Genomic DNA, 12,215 nt, shown 5'->3' on the forward strand with positions numbered 1-12,215 from the left:
TTTATGTGTTTGACTGAATTTCCACAGTAGCAGGCTTATGAATGCAAAGGTTGGGAACCTTTCTCAGCCTCAAGGCCACAATTCCCTTCCGGGCAATATTCTAGGAGCCACAGACTGGTGGTGGGCAGCTCCTGAGAAAACAATTACTGTAAATTTCACCTTTGTGCAGTAGACTAATCTCCATGCATACAGACACACACACACACACACACACTCTCTCTCTCTCTCTCTCTCTCTCTCTCTCTCTCTCTCTCTCTCTCTCTCTCTCTCTCCTCCTTTCAGACAAGCAAGAGGCCATTATCAGAGTTTCAAGAAACACTCCAGTGAGGCAAAAACACTCATGGAAAGTGCAAAGTGAGGTGTGTGGCTTGGGAAAAGTTTTGAGGGTCAAGCACAGGGGTTCCCCAGGTCTGAGGTTTCCCCACCCCTATGTTCACACATGGTTCTTAACAGCACATGCACAATGAGAACGGTGAAATTTGATGCAGGATGATTCACTGAGGGAGAAGGTAGAATAGAATAGAATAGGCAACTTGCTTGCTCAGAAAAAGCTGTTACAGTTTTTCTCCCTTCCCCTCAGGGCAAGATAATCATAGAATCAAAGAACTTCGGGGTTGGAAGGGACCTCTCAAGGGACCACACTTTCAGGGTGGTCATTTGTGAGACTCCGGGACTGTTGGGCTCATTTGACTTCATCTCTGAGGTCCATCCTTGGCCTCAACTCTGGCTCAGCCTCATGAAGAGTGAAGGCCTCAGACACCATGAGGAACAGCCACCCACACCATTCTTCCTCAGGAACATGGCAGACCTTCAGATAGTACATGAGTGTCTTGCTGTACTTCGTGCTCAGTGCCCACAATAATAAGGCTCTAATAATAAGGAGGATGGCCGATGAAATCCACCCACTTTGTTCTTCCCATCACCCAGTATAGAAAGATTGCCACTTCACACTGTCCCCTTACATTTGAGGTCCTTGGCTTTTCTTCCATTGATGCTTGGAAGAAGGAACTCAAGATGAACAAGGGCTTGGAAATGGGCATCTTAGCCTGGCTGTGCTTTAACAGAGGTATGTCCCAAACGCAAGACAAACAAAACATTAGAGAGTGGCCTTTGCCAACCCAGTGCATTCTAGATACTTTGGACTACAGCTGCCAGCATGTGTGCTGGTCACTTGATAAGCAAAGGCTGCCCTAGAGCACAGGTCTTCCCCTATAGGTCATGGCCTGACCCAATTTGGGTTGCAACAGGAGCAGTGCCACTTTGCAAATATATTATAAGAAGTTAAGAAATGGGTCCTGTTTGGGTTAAAAGTGGGTACTGGGTCTGAAAAGGTTGCCTCTCAATTTTAAATTGAGATTTAAAATCTTGCTTGCATTGCTTCCCGGGTATTTAATGAAATTCTTACTTTTTTGTTTTGTTCTTTTTGTTTATGCTGCTATCATTTATTGCTACTACTTTAGGAGGCACCCAGAGAACTTCTCTCCATGCCTTCCTACTGAAGTAAGCATCAGCTGCAGTTGGGTTTTCCCTGGAGTTTTCTCATTTTCCGTTCCACCCCTTTCTTTCTCTTTGAAGCCCACAACACCCTCTCAATGTTTCTGTTTTATTTCAGCACACTCGGAGGAGGACGTGTACCCTCTAACCTGACACTGATTATTACCAGGGACTCTTCCTGCAAACATTGACAGAGGTATGAACCAGTCACTATTGCCTCCTCACATGGAGCAAAATAGATTTTAAAAAGTGGGGGGGGATACATGATGCTGGTGGTGATAATACTTCTCCACCACTGTGCTTTAACATAAACTAATGTAGCAGAGTTCTTCAGTGTACTTCAGGTGACATTTTGGGTATCTTGACTTTTTGCAAAGCCCACGAACATAGAGAAAAATAGAAATATATGAGGTATAAATGATACAGAACTGCAGAAACAGCAGGGCACAGGGTGGCCAAAGGTTTGTGGGGGCTCTGATATGATGTTTGAGAGGGGGTGTTACTGACAATGCATCCTGACTGGCGGCCGGGGGGGGGGGAGATCCATAAATTACCCCAATTCATCTCTTAGAGCTGACGCATACCTTAGTAAACACGGTTCTCAAGCAAGAAGCATACTTTGCGTGTCGAAGTCACCAGATTCCCCCCAATAAATTCACACACACGTTAAGTTTTAAGGTTTTTGGCCACAACTTTATTAAATTACAATCAGATGTGAGTGGTTGCTTAGGCATTGGTTAACCCATCTGTCCCCCGCCCTGGGACAGATTCTGCACTGACTTCCTCTAGGCATTTTGTGGAAGTCAGTAGGTAAACATTCCCTGAGGGAGGATGGAGCCGGGTACCAGGCCCTTCTTGTCCTCCCTCGAATGTTCCCCAAGGCTCAATTTGCTCTGTGTTAGGCCCAATCCCCTACCGGGGTACTGATGAGAGCCCTTCGAGCCCCAGGATTCCTTTAACGGAATACCTCTATAAGCAGATAATCATCACTTGCTGTCAAATTCACAGGAGAGCTGTCAGGTAAAGCTTGCCAACCAGGGGCAGCCCATCCTGTCTGAGGCATAATGGGAAGGTGCTGTCCCCCACTGTCACCCCTTAGTCACCCTGACAAAGCCTCACTTACCAGGGTTACACAGTGGTGGCGGGGGTTGGGGGTCACCCTCCAGGGTTCCACCCCACAAGGTGGGCTGCTTCACTCCAGCTTCTGGGCCCTGCTGCCAACCCTGCAATACTTTCCAATATTTCCTATACCTAGAGGATAACAGATACTGTTATACTTACCTCAATTCTCTGAACCAACAGAGGTTTGGGTTTTTTCCCCAAGGACTTCCTGCAGGCAACTGGCTTTGTGCAGTACAATATCATACAATCACACATTTAACCTGTGCGATTCCAACCTTACCCCTTTTGAAGGCTGTCTGGCTGAAACTGTGCAAGTTAAATGCAAGTGAGTGGGAGAACCTCAAAGCTCCTTTTATGCCGAGTCCACTTGCAGTTTTCCAGCATAAGCACACAGACTCGGGGGTGCCTTTGCGAGATCTCATAGGGCCATCGAGGTTCCTGAGAGATATCTCACAAGCATCCTAAGCTGAGCAGACCTTCTTTCCAAGCAAGGCAAAGATCTTAAAACTCTCTTTGTACTGGCTGCACTTGAATCGCTGAATGCAAAAAGAGTTTTTAATCTCTCCACCTTACTTGGGGGGGAGAGCAAGGACTGCTTGGTGCACAGGCTCTGGGAATGCTTTCTCTGTCCCCCACACCTGCTACTCATTGCGCGGTTCCAAGGGTCTGAGTAAACATGGTTTTTGTGTATACTCAGAACCCTTGGAACCGAGCCCCATGTACAATGTGATCATACTGCATTATACAAGTCGGGCACAGATGGAGGCTCACAGCAATAAGCACACCAAAAACATGCCCCAGATCTGCCAGAGTTCCTCTTAGTTCCCTAATTTCCAGGTTGCAACTAACCAAGCTGTTTTCTTCCAAAATTCACCTTGAATGAGCACATTCCAGGGTGGTTGGGTGGGCCAAGCCCACTCCTGGAAACTCTATGGCCATTTCCTTAGTCACATAGAGGCCAGTCACTCTAGAAGGATCAGTACAAATCACCCCACAAAAGGAAAAACTGAACTCTTTGACAGGCCATCAAAGCAATCACAAGCAGTCCTAGTGTTTTGGCCAGTGTAGCATACCTAATTCTTACAGTCCAGCTCAACCCTCCATCTCATTACAGTGGTTTGGTTTGCATGCTCATTAAACAACAGCTCTATAATGACTTGGAGTATACCAAATGAGTAACACACTGAAATGGTTGTTTGGCCCCAACTCCTGCACCCTTTGCACCTCCAACGGGATACATTCATATGAATCCCAGAACTGTGTTCTTTCAAACGTAGTGATGAAATGACACCCATCTTGGTGTCAGGATAGGTAAGAGTAAACAGGAGCCAATTCGAAACATGCTTCTACACCAGGTGTTGGCAATGTTTTCTGCCCATGGGCCGGAGGATTCCCATGGACTATCGTCCGTGGGCCAGACATGGGCCGCACTGGCGCAGAAGCCATTTCCGGTGCCGTGCTGCCTATGTTCGGAACACCGGAAATGGCTTCTGCGCATGTCCGCGGCTGCACAGAAGCGATTTCTGGTGCTGCGGACATTTTGGAAATGGGCAGCACAGCATCAGAAATCGTTTCTGTGCATGTCCACAGCTGTGCAGAAGCAATTTCCAGTGTTGGCTGCCCATTTCCAAAATGTCCGCAGCACCAGAAATTGCTTCTGGGGCTGTGTAGATGTGATTTCCAGCGCCGCTCAGCAAGTCCCCGTGCCATGCTGCACCGGTTTACCGCAGCGCGCGGGGGACTTGCCGAGCGGGCAGCTCGGTTCACGGGTGGCCCGTGGGCCAGATAAATGGCCTCCATGGGCCAGAGGTTGCTGATGCCTGTTCTACACCAACATCTTCAGGACCAGCCTCTACTGACACACAAAGAGAGCCAATGGATTTTAAAAGAATTTTGGTGTTATAGTGTACAAAACATGACACCAGAATTTCTACAACTCTTGCTCCCTCCTTCAAAAAAATAAAACTAAAAATAACTGGTAAAGTGGTGTTCTGCAAATGGGTGAAGTTTCCTAAATGTTAAACATGCTATCCCTTTCCAGATGGTGTCTCACCAGTTGTGAACTGGGGTTGCAGTTATCTGTGCCATAGTATAAAGAGACCGAGCGAGAACTATCAAGAAACTATGCAGTGCTGTATGAGAGACCTTTGCAACACCCACAGCTTCTGGACCAACCATTAATACATTATGAAAAGAGAAAAAAATACTGACCAGGGACAGATTTGTTAAATCAGGTGGATTCTCAGAACTTCTGGCTTTTGAACTGGTCTGTTAATAAAATGCAGCAATTGACAAACACAATATTCTTACTGGGTTTTTCCCCCTCAGCCAGCAGTGTCTCATGGAAATGTTTTTTCAGTGCCTTTCTGCAGTGCAAATGATGGGAGGCTCCCTCACAGATTGAATTATTTGCTACGTGATGACAGGGATAGGGGGGGGGGGGAATTTGATTCACATTGCACTTAATGGGGAAACAATGTATTTCACACTTTCTGAAACAAGACATGAACTGTAACACAGTCTTCCTCCACAAAAATCACACTTCTCTGAATTTCGCAAAGCAGTTATCCAGCTAAGTAATTTGTACAAACATGCATATAATAAAGTAAAATATGCATTAAAATGCATGTGTTAGTGGGGGGGGGGGAACATACAAAATGCATTTTATTAGGGAGAAATACTTTGCAAAAAATGTATATACAGTTGTACCTTGAAAGTTAAACGGAATCCGTTCCAGAAGTCCATTCGACTTCTAAAACATTTGGAAACCAAGGCGCAGCTTCCGATTGGCTGCAGGAAGCTCCTGTAGCCAATCAGAAGCTGCATCAGACATTTGGGTTTTGAAGAACGTTCACAAACTGGAACATTCAATTCTGGGTTTGCAGCGTTCAGGAGCCAAAATGTTTGACTTGCAAGGCGTTCAAGATCCAAGGTACAGCTGTATTGGGCAAAATTGCATAAAGACATGTGTATATTAGGAGAAATTTCCACAAAGACTTAAAAACAACAACCCCTCTCCCCCACAAACTAATGTGGATAACTTTACTTCAGCCTGAAAAACAAGAGAAACCAAAACTGACAGATTCACCCATACCTATTTTCAGACATTCTTCTGTGCAGTTCCTTCATTTATGGAAGTTGGGAAAATCCAAGGCTGAGGCTGAGGGCTCACCCACACTTCCCTTTTCCCCAAGCCTAGAGATCATGGGTCCGAGTGGTTTTCTGCTTGTTCCACACTTTCTAGATATGGGTTTGAGTGGTTTTGCCCTTGCCCCATTACTTTCCCTGGGCTGGGAAATCAGAATGATGATGTCAGGAAGTTATCCTCAGAGAGTGAAGAAGCGGCTGACTCTACTGAGAAGACAGAAGGGTCAAACTTCCAAGCTAGCAGAATTCTGATGGGGGAGACGGGCTGTTTTTCAACGCTAGCACCCCACAGCCCTCCCTTCTCACTCCTAGTCCAGAGGAAGAGGGAGGGCTGGAAGATGGCCAAGGAGAGGCCAGGCTGCCAACAGATAAGAGAGAGAGGCTCAATCCACTGACAATGAAGAAGAGCCGAAGCAAACTCTCAGTCCTCGGACTCGGCATCTGCAATACCTTAAGGAGGAGTGAAAGGGAAGCGGGCAGACATACGAGGTTCTGGTGTATATCCTGCTGGAAGCAGAACTCGCATTCAGATTAGGGCATCTGTTGCTGCTGAGTGGAGTGTGAAGCTCTGCTTGGGATGTTTGTTTCTGTAATTAAAAACTATATTGAACTGATGGGAGTCTGCTTACTGCTGGGAAGCTGGCTAGTCATCCGGGATCTTAATAGATGGTGATGATGGTGATGATAATTTATTATTTATATGACACCCATATGGTTCTCCATCCACTCTGGGCGGTTTCCAACAAATTAAAAACATAAAGCACAGTAAAAGATCAAACATTAAACACTTCCCTGCTCTTTAGCAATAAATCAGAGCTTCATCTGGAGAAAACCTGATTGACATTTGCTCCAATTCAGTGCTAAAGATCAGCTTTCGTCAGCGGAATCTATCCGATTCACACATTCTGAACCAACGTGAGAATGGAAAAAGAACTATTCTTCAAAATCCGCAATAATCTGAATATTGTGATGCAGTTCTCCAACGCTAATGCTGAGAGTTGCACTTCCTGAAAACGAGGGATCAGCACAGACTTCAAAGAGAAACAACCACATATTGGTAAATGGGTGATAGCTGTGTTGGCGTCCATAGTCATAGTTTGGGGATTTTTTTCTTTTTTAAAAAAAACATGGGTGGGACCTGCTGCACTTAGTGACAGCTGTGATTGGCTAAGCCGAGGGGATGGACAGAAGCACCACGCAGTGTCTTTCAGTCAGTGGAAATGTATGAATTCGAGTTTGGGTGACAGGAGAAAGGCGATGACTTTTGGGGAGTCAGAATCTTGGAAAGGTTATACCCCACATTGCACAACAAAGGAGCTTCCTCTGGTTATACGGGCATGGTTGCAAGGCACTCACACACAAACATAGTCACCACCAAAGGCAGTGGTATACCATAGATTGTTGGTGCCCAGGACAGGGCAAATGTTGTTCCCCTTTAGTGGACTGGTCAGTCTGCAGGCACTGGGGTGGCACCAAGGAAATTGCCTCTGCAGCTTCCTTGTGTGCTGGTGCCCAGTGGAGGAGAAACGTGATGATGTTGATGCAGCCACTCCCCCTTTCTGCCCCTGGTGCCCCTCCCCCTTGCTCCCCCTTTTGGCTGACCCAGGGGGTGGGGCACTTGCAGGCGTCCCTTCACTTGCCATGAGGAGGAGGAGATTGTGGCACCACCCACCTCGAAGGGCCTGGCCTGGGTGCGGCTTGCGTCCTGCAGATCTGGCCTCTATGAGGGAGCCTGCCATGGGGTGCCTAGTTGCGTCCCCTCAAAATTGTGTGCCAGGGGCCCAGTTGGAAAAGAGGCCTGAGCTTTGAACTAATCCAAACCCAACCAGCACAGAGAAACTCCTCTGATAAGAGGAGTGAGGAAGAAGGAAGAGTTTGAAGAAGGGACACCCTTTTATAGGAAACCCCTCCTCTGAGCCTATTGGCTAATAAAGACCACGTGAAAGTAGTCCAGTCCCTCCCTCCTGGGAGGAATTCTTGAAATGCTGCCTCCTTCATTGGGATGGAAGAAGAACATCTCTGATATGAAAAGTCTGGGTCAAGATGAGAAATATCCAAGCAATAGGATTCTTAGTCCTGTTCTGCTGTGTTACAGGTAAGCCGCAGAGGAATCATAGAATTGTACAGTTGGAAGGGACACCGAAGGGTCATCTAGTCCAAGGCAAGAACAAAACCCCTTTCTAGGGGACCTTTCAGGACAAAAGTCTCTGAGAGAAGAACTTGGTCTATTAGACCATTCATTCTTGAGAAATAAGTGAAACTATCAGAATTAAAGGTGCAAAATGAATAGTTGTATTAAAGAGTGATCTGCTGTTATTGTTTTGAAAAGTCATCACCATTGCTGGCTGTACATTTAAACAGCTTTCAAGCAAGAAGCATAGTTGCTTTGCTCTCAGGTGGCGTATGCATTGTAGTCTTGCCTTAGAATAGACATCCTTCCTGTGAGAGAGAAAAGAGAGTGTATGTACCTCTTTTAGGATGTTGCTTGCCATCTGAAGTTTTTAGAAACAGTCACCCTAATTTTAAAAACACACAACACTCTTCTGCACATCTCATCGAGGGAGCTCGCCCCTGCCATTGATCTAGTTGGATGCTTTGCTTTTCAAACTTTATACGGCCATGGCCTATTCTGACTGTTTTCCTCTCCTGTCTATCTGGTCCAGTTAGAAATTTTAGATGCCTTGAATGTCCAAATGTTTCAAGTAACAACCAATGTGTAGTTCCTGAAAGGAAATGCATCACTGGACGTTGGGAATTTTGCTTTTCTCGTCAACTTAAAAAACGTGAGTTCAGGGGGCAATTATTTCTCTTCCAGAGCACAACATACTCTTAATGACTGCTGTCGAGGCAGGAAGCCCATATCTCTAGGACTGTCAGACATCTGATGACAGGGCTCCCGGGTGTTTGACAGCTGTATCAGATGTTTTTTAAAAAAAATGTCAGATAATGTGTGCACATGACTGCATCCATGTGCCATGATAAAACACAACTGATATGAGATTGTGAAATGCATTCTTATATTTTATAGGAAATCTGCAATCCGGGCAATCCTACATACTTCCCAACATTTGTCAGATAGATTTCCTTTCCTCGACTTTCATTAAGCAAAGGCTTCGCATAATCATGCGGAATTATGGTTTGGGCCGCAGTCACACACCCTGTGCATGCCATAGGTCAAGGCTTTCGTGAGTTGGTGGCAAAATGACAGCTACCAGGTGGAAGACAGAAAGACATAAACCAGTCAGTGAAAAGCATGCAACACACAGTCCCTTCACCAAGAACACCATTATTAGGTGGCAGGTGGCACCCCGACTGCCACAGCCTAGTAAATGGCAGAACTGGGAGACTCAGCTGTGTGTTGCCACCATACCTAACCCTCCCCCCCCACTCCTGCCCCACCAACCTGCCTCCTTTTCCTGGTGCTGTACCTACGACCGTGTGTGCCTGATGTTACAAACCCCAGCAGTGAGTCTCTCCCAGAAACGGGGGGGGCACTCTTTTCCTCTGCTGGAGACCCCCTCTCCCCTGAACACCTTCTCCAGGCTACATCAGCTGTCAGGAGCTCACGCCTAGCTATGAGGCTTTCCTTTTCGCCCCTCAAGCGGGGTGTGGTTGGTGGGAATATCTTAATTTCCCTCTGAACCTCAAAAACAGCTGGCTGAATCTGCCATGCCATCTCACTCAGCTAAACCTCTGCTGATGAACAGAAATGGCCAATGAATTCTAAAAGGATTTTTAAGGCTACATTCCAATAAGCCTGAAATAACCTTTGTTCCCCTTTCTACTCCCACCCCCTAAGAAATGGGAAAGAATGTATCTCTGCAAATGGCTGAATTTTCCTAAATGTAAAAATTGTGGTTCCCCCCCCCCCCTTTACAGGAGGTTCTGTACATGTGGACCGGGGTTGCGCTAGCAGGTGCATCAGCTTTGTAAATAAGCTCAGAAAGACGTCGCAAACTTCGCTGTGTTGTGTGAACGATCTTTGCAACAATCACAACTTCTGGACTAATAATTAATGAATGACTATTTCTTGAGTATCGGTTGGTGGAACCAGGTGGACTTTTACCCCCTCTGGCCTATGAACAGTTCTGTTAATAAACCGTGCCACACGATAGATAGTCTTCTGGCTATTCTTTGGCATGTGCTGATGGGAGTTCTTGTTCAAAACATTTGGTGGGCGTCAGGTTGAGGATGGCTCTTATGACTAATTGGGCCATATAATGGCAACCACTGAAACTTTGTTGGCTGTCTCACTATGGAACTGATATTTATTATTTCTTTATATCTTGCCCTTTGTCAAAGCAGCTCTGGGAGGCGAACATTCTCTTGAGAGGAGCTACTCTCTAACCAGCCATTTTCTTAATATTTCCTTTTCCTCTTTTCATTCTCCCTGTGAAGGTGAGGTACTCTGGTGCCTCGTCTGTCCAAATGTTCTCTACAATAACGGTTGTGCGGTATTCTGTGAGACTTGCAATGCAGGATCTGACAGATACTGCTTCACACAAATGACTATTCAACATGAGTTCAGTAGGAACAATTTAATATTTGAGATTACAAAAGATGTAGGGGGGTGATTTCTTCCTTTGCTTGTTTAGACTATATCCCACTCACTAGTCCCAAGAAGCTCTCAAAGGGGCTAAGAGCCCCTCCTGACATCCTTTTCACTGTGCATTCATGATGGCTTGTGCTCTTGTAACTTCCTGCTGAAATCTCATGATGCTTTATGCTGCAAATGATCTGTTGGCTTATTGTCTCACTTTGGTTGCACTACACCTCTCCCGTATAAATTCACCACTAGTGCACTATTGCTGTGTCATGTTGCAGAACACAGTGGTACCTCAACTTACGAACAACTCGACAACTGAATTTTTCGACTTACGAATGGGGGTAATGGCTATGCGTTTACAAATGTCTCAACATCCGGGGGGGAACTGCGGCAGTTTTAGATAGGGATTTTTCATCTTACGAATTTTTAGATAGGGTTGCTTCGACTTACGAATTTTTTCGTTTCCAATGTATTCCTATGGGAAATCGCATTTCCAACGGCGTTTTTCGACTTACGGATTTTTCTACTTACGAAGGTGCCTTCGGAACGGATTAAATTCATAAGTCGAGGAACCACTGTACTTCCACAAAAACAAAAACAGAACAGAAAATTCGCAAAATGCAGTTCTAGTCAAATATAGTACAGGAACGGAAATAATAAGGTATCCATTTGGAAGCGGATTATTCTGGCAGCATTTCCTGATCTCACTCTTCTACTACAGTACACTTGTTTCTACACATATGATTGCGCATACTGTATATCTCTATCCTCCATTCAGGCAAGAAAGAATTATTATCGGACTTCAAGGATACATTGCAGTGAGGCAAAAACTCAAGGAAAATCCAAAGCAAGGGCAGTGGGAGGCGTGGCCTGGAGAAAGAGGGTGTGGATGAAAAGAGATTGTGGGGCCAGAGAGAGAGGTCAAGAGGTTACATTTGGACCCGAACCTGAGGTTACCCACCCCTGTATTGGAGATTACAGGGCCATGGAAATATCTGGTGAGTGTAAACAGAGGCTTGTCGGGAAGCAGGAGAGCTTATTGAAGTAGGAAAATCAGCTGTGTGGGAACTACAGGATGAAGTGGGACTGCCTCTTCGATGATGTTCAACCCTCTTAATGCACTGAGTGGAGGTGGATAACATGTTTGGCATCATCTGGTGCTTTTTCTCAATATTACTTCAGGGATGGAGCAGGCATATATGGCAAATCAGCTTCTAAATTGCAGGGTGGGAGGGGTAGAGGGGGTCCATGATGCATTTTTCTCTGTCACCCACCCACCCACCCACCCACAGAAGGTTAAAAAAGTAGACCGAGGTTGCAACAAAGAATGCCACACCTTCAAGAACCTGAAAAAAGGCAACGAAGAACATATGCTCTACTGTTCAACCCATTCTTGCAACAATATAGATCTCTGGAACATGTGATGAAGAAGTTATATTGTGGTACGTGAAAGGCCTTTCAAACAAACAAGCACACACACACACACACAGAGAGAGAGAGAGAGAGAGAGTTTATGAAATCTAAAGTTTCTGCATTTTGTCTGTTTCTTTTAAATACGTTGCTGTGAGTAGTGAACAGACAATGTTCTCATCAGTCTTTTCCAGTAAAGCCATAAAATCACGAAAGCATTCTGTAAGGTTCCCCCAGCAAGCAGCATCCTTGTGTACCAAACCCTAAAACATGGATTCCTCCATCTTGAAGATTGAAGATTTGGAGAAGGCAGCAGAAGGTCTGGATGGCAGTAGGTGGGGCCCAAGGTCTTTTGCCTCAGTCCCCAGATCTCCTGCTGCAAGCCTGCCCTTTGACAACATGTTTAAGATTGGTCAAGGTGGTCATGGGTTGTTCTGGGTCGTATAGGAGCTGCTCCAAAGCATTGAATCAGGCCCCCACAGCAGATGAGGGACCC

The 12,215-nt window shown here is 45.7% G+C and overlaps 1 long non-coding RNA gene across 1 annotated transcript; it reads left to right on the forward strand.

The window, feature by feature from the left end:
• Window positions 1-1,219: 1,219 nt before the first annotated feature.
• Window positions 1,220-4,803, forward strand: LOC148683493 (uncharacterized). Its single transcript, XR_015947050.1, has 3 exons — window positions 1,220-1,500; window positions 1,613-1,690; window positions 4,658-4,803. It is a non-coding gene; the product is annotated as an uncharacterized LOC148683493 (long non-coding RNA).
• The last annotated feature ends 7,412 nt before the right edge of the window (window positions 4,804-12,215 follow it).

The sequence above is a fragment of the Zootoca vivipara genome, chromosome 14 (genome assembly GCF_965207765.1).
Source record: "Zootoca vivipara chromosome 14, rZooViv2.hap1.1, whole genome shotgun sequence".
Lineage (NCBI taxonomy): Eukaryota > Metazoa > Chordata > Lepidosauria > Squamata > Lacertidae > Zootoca > Zootoca vivipara.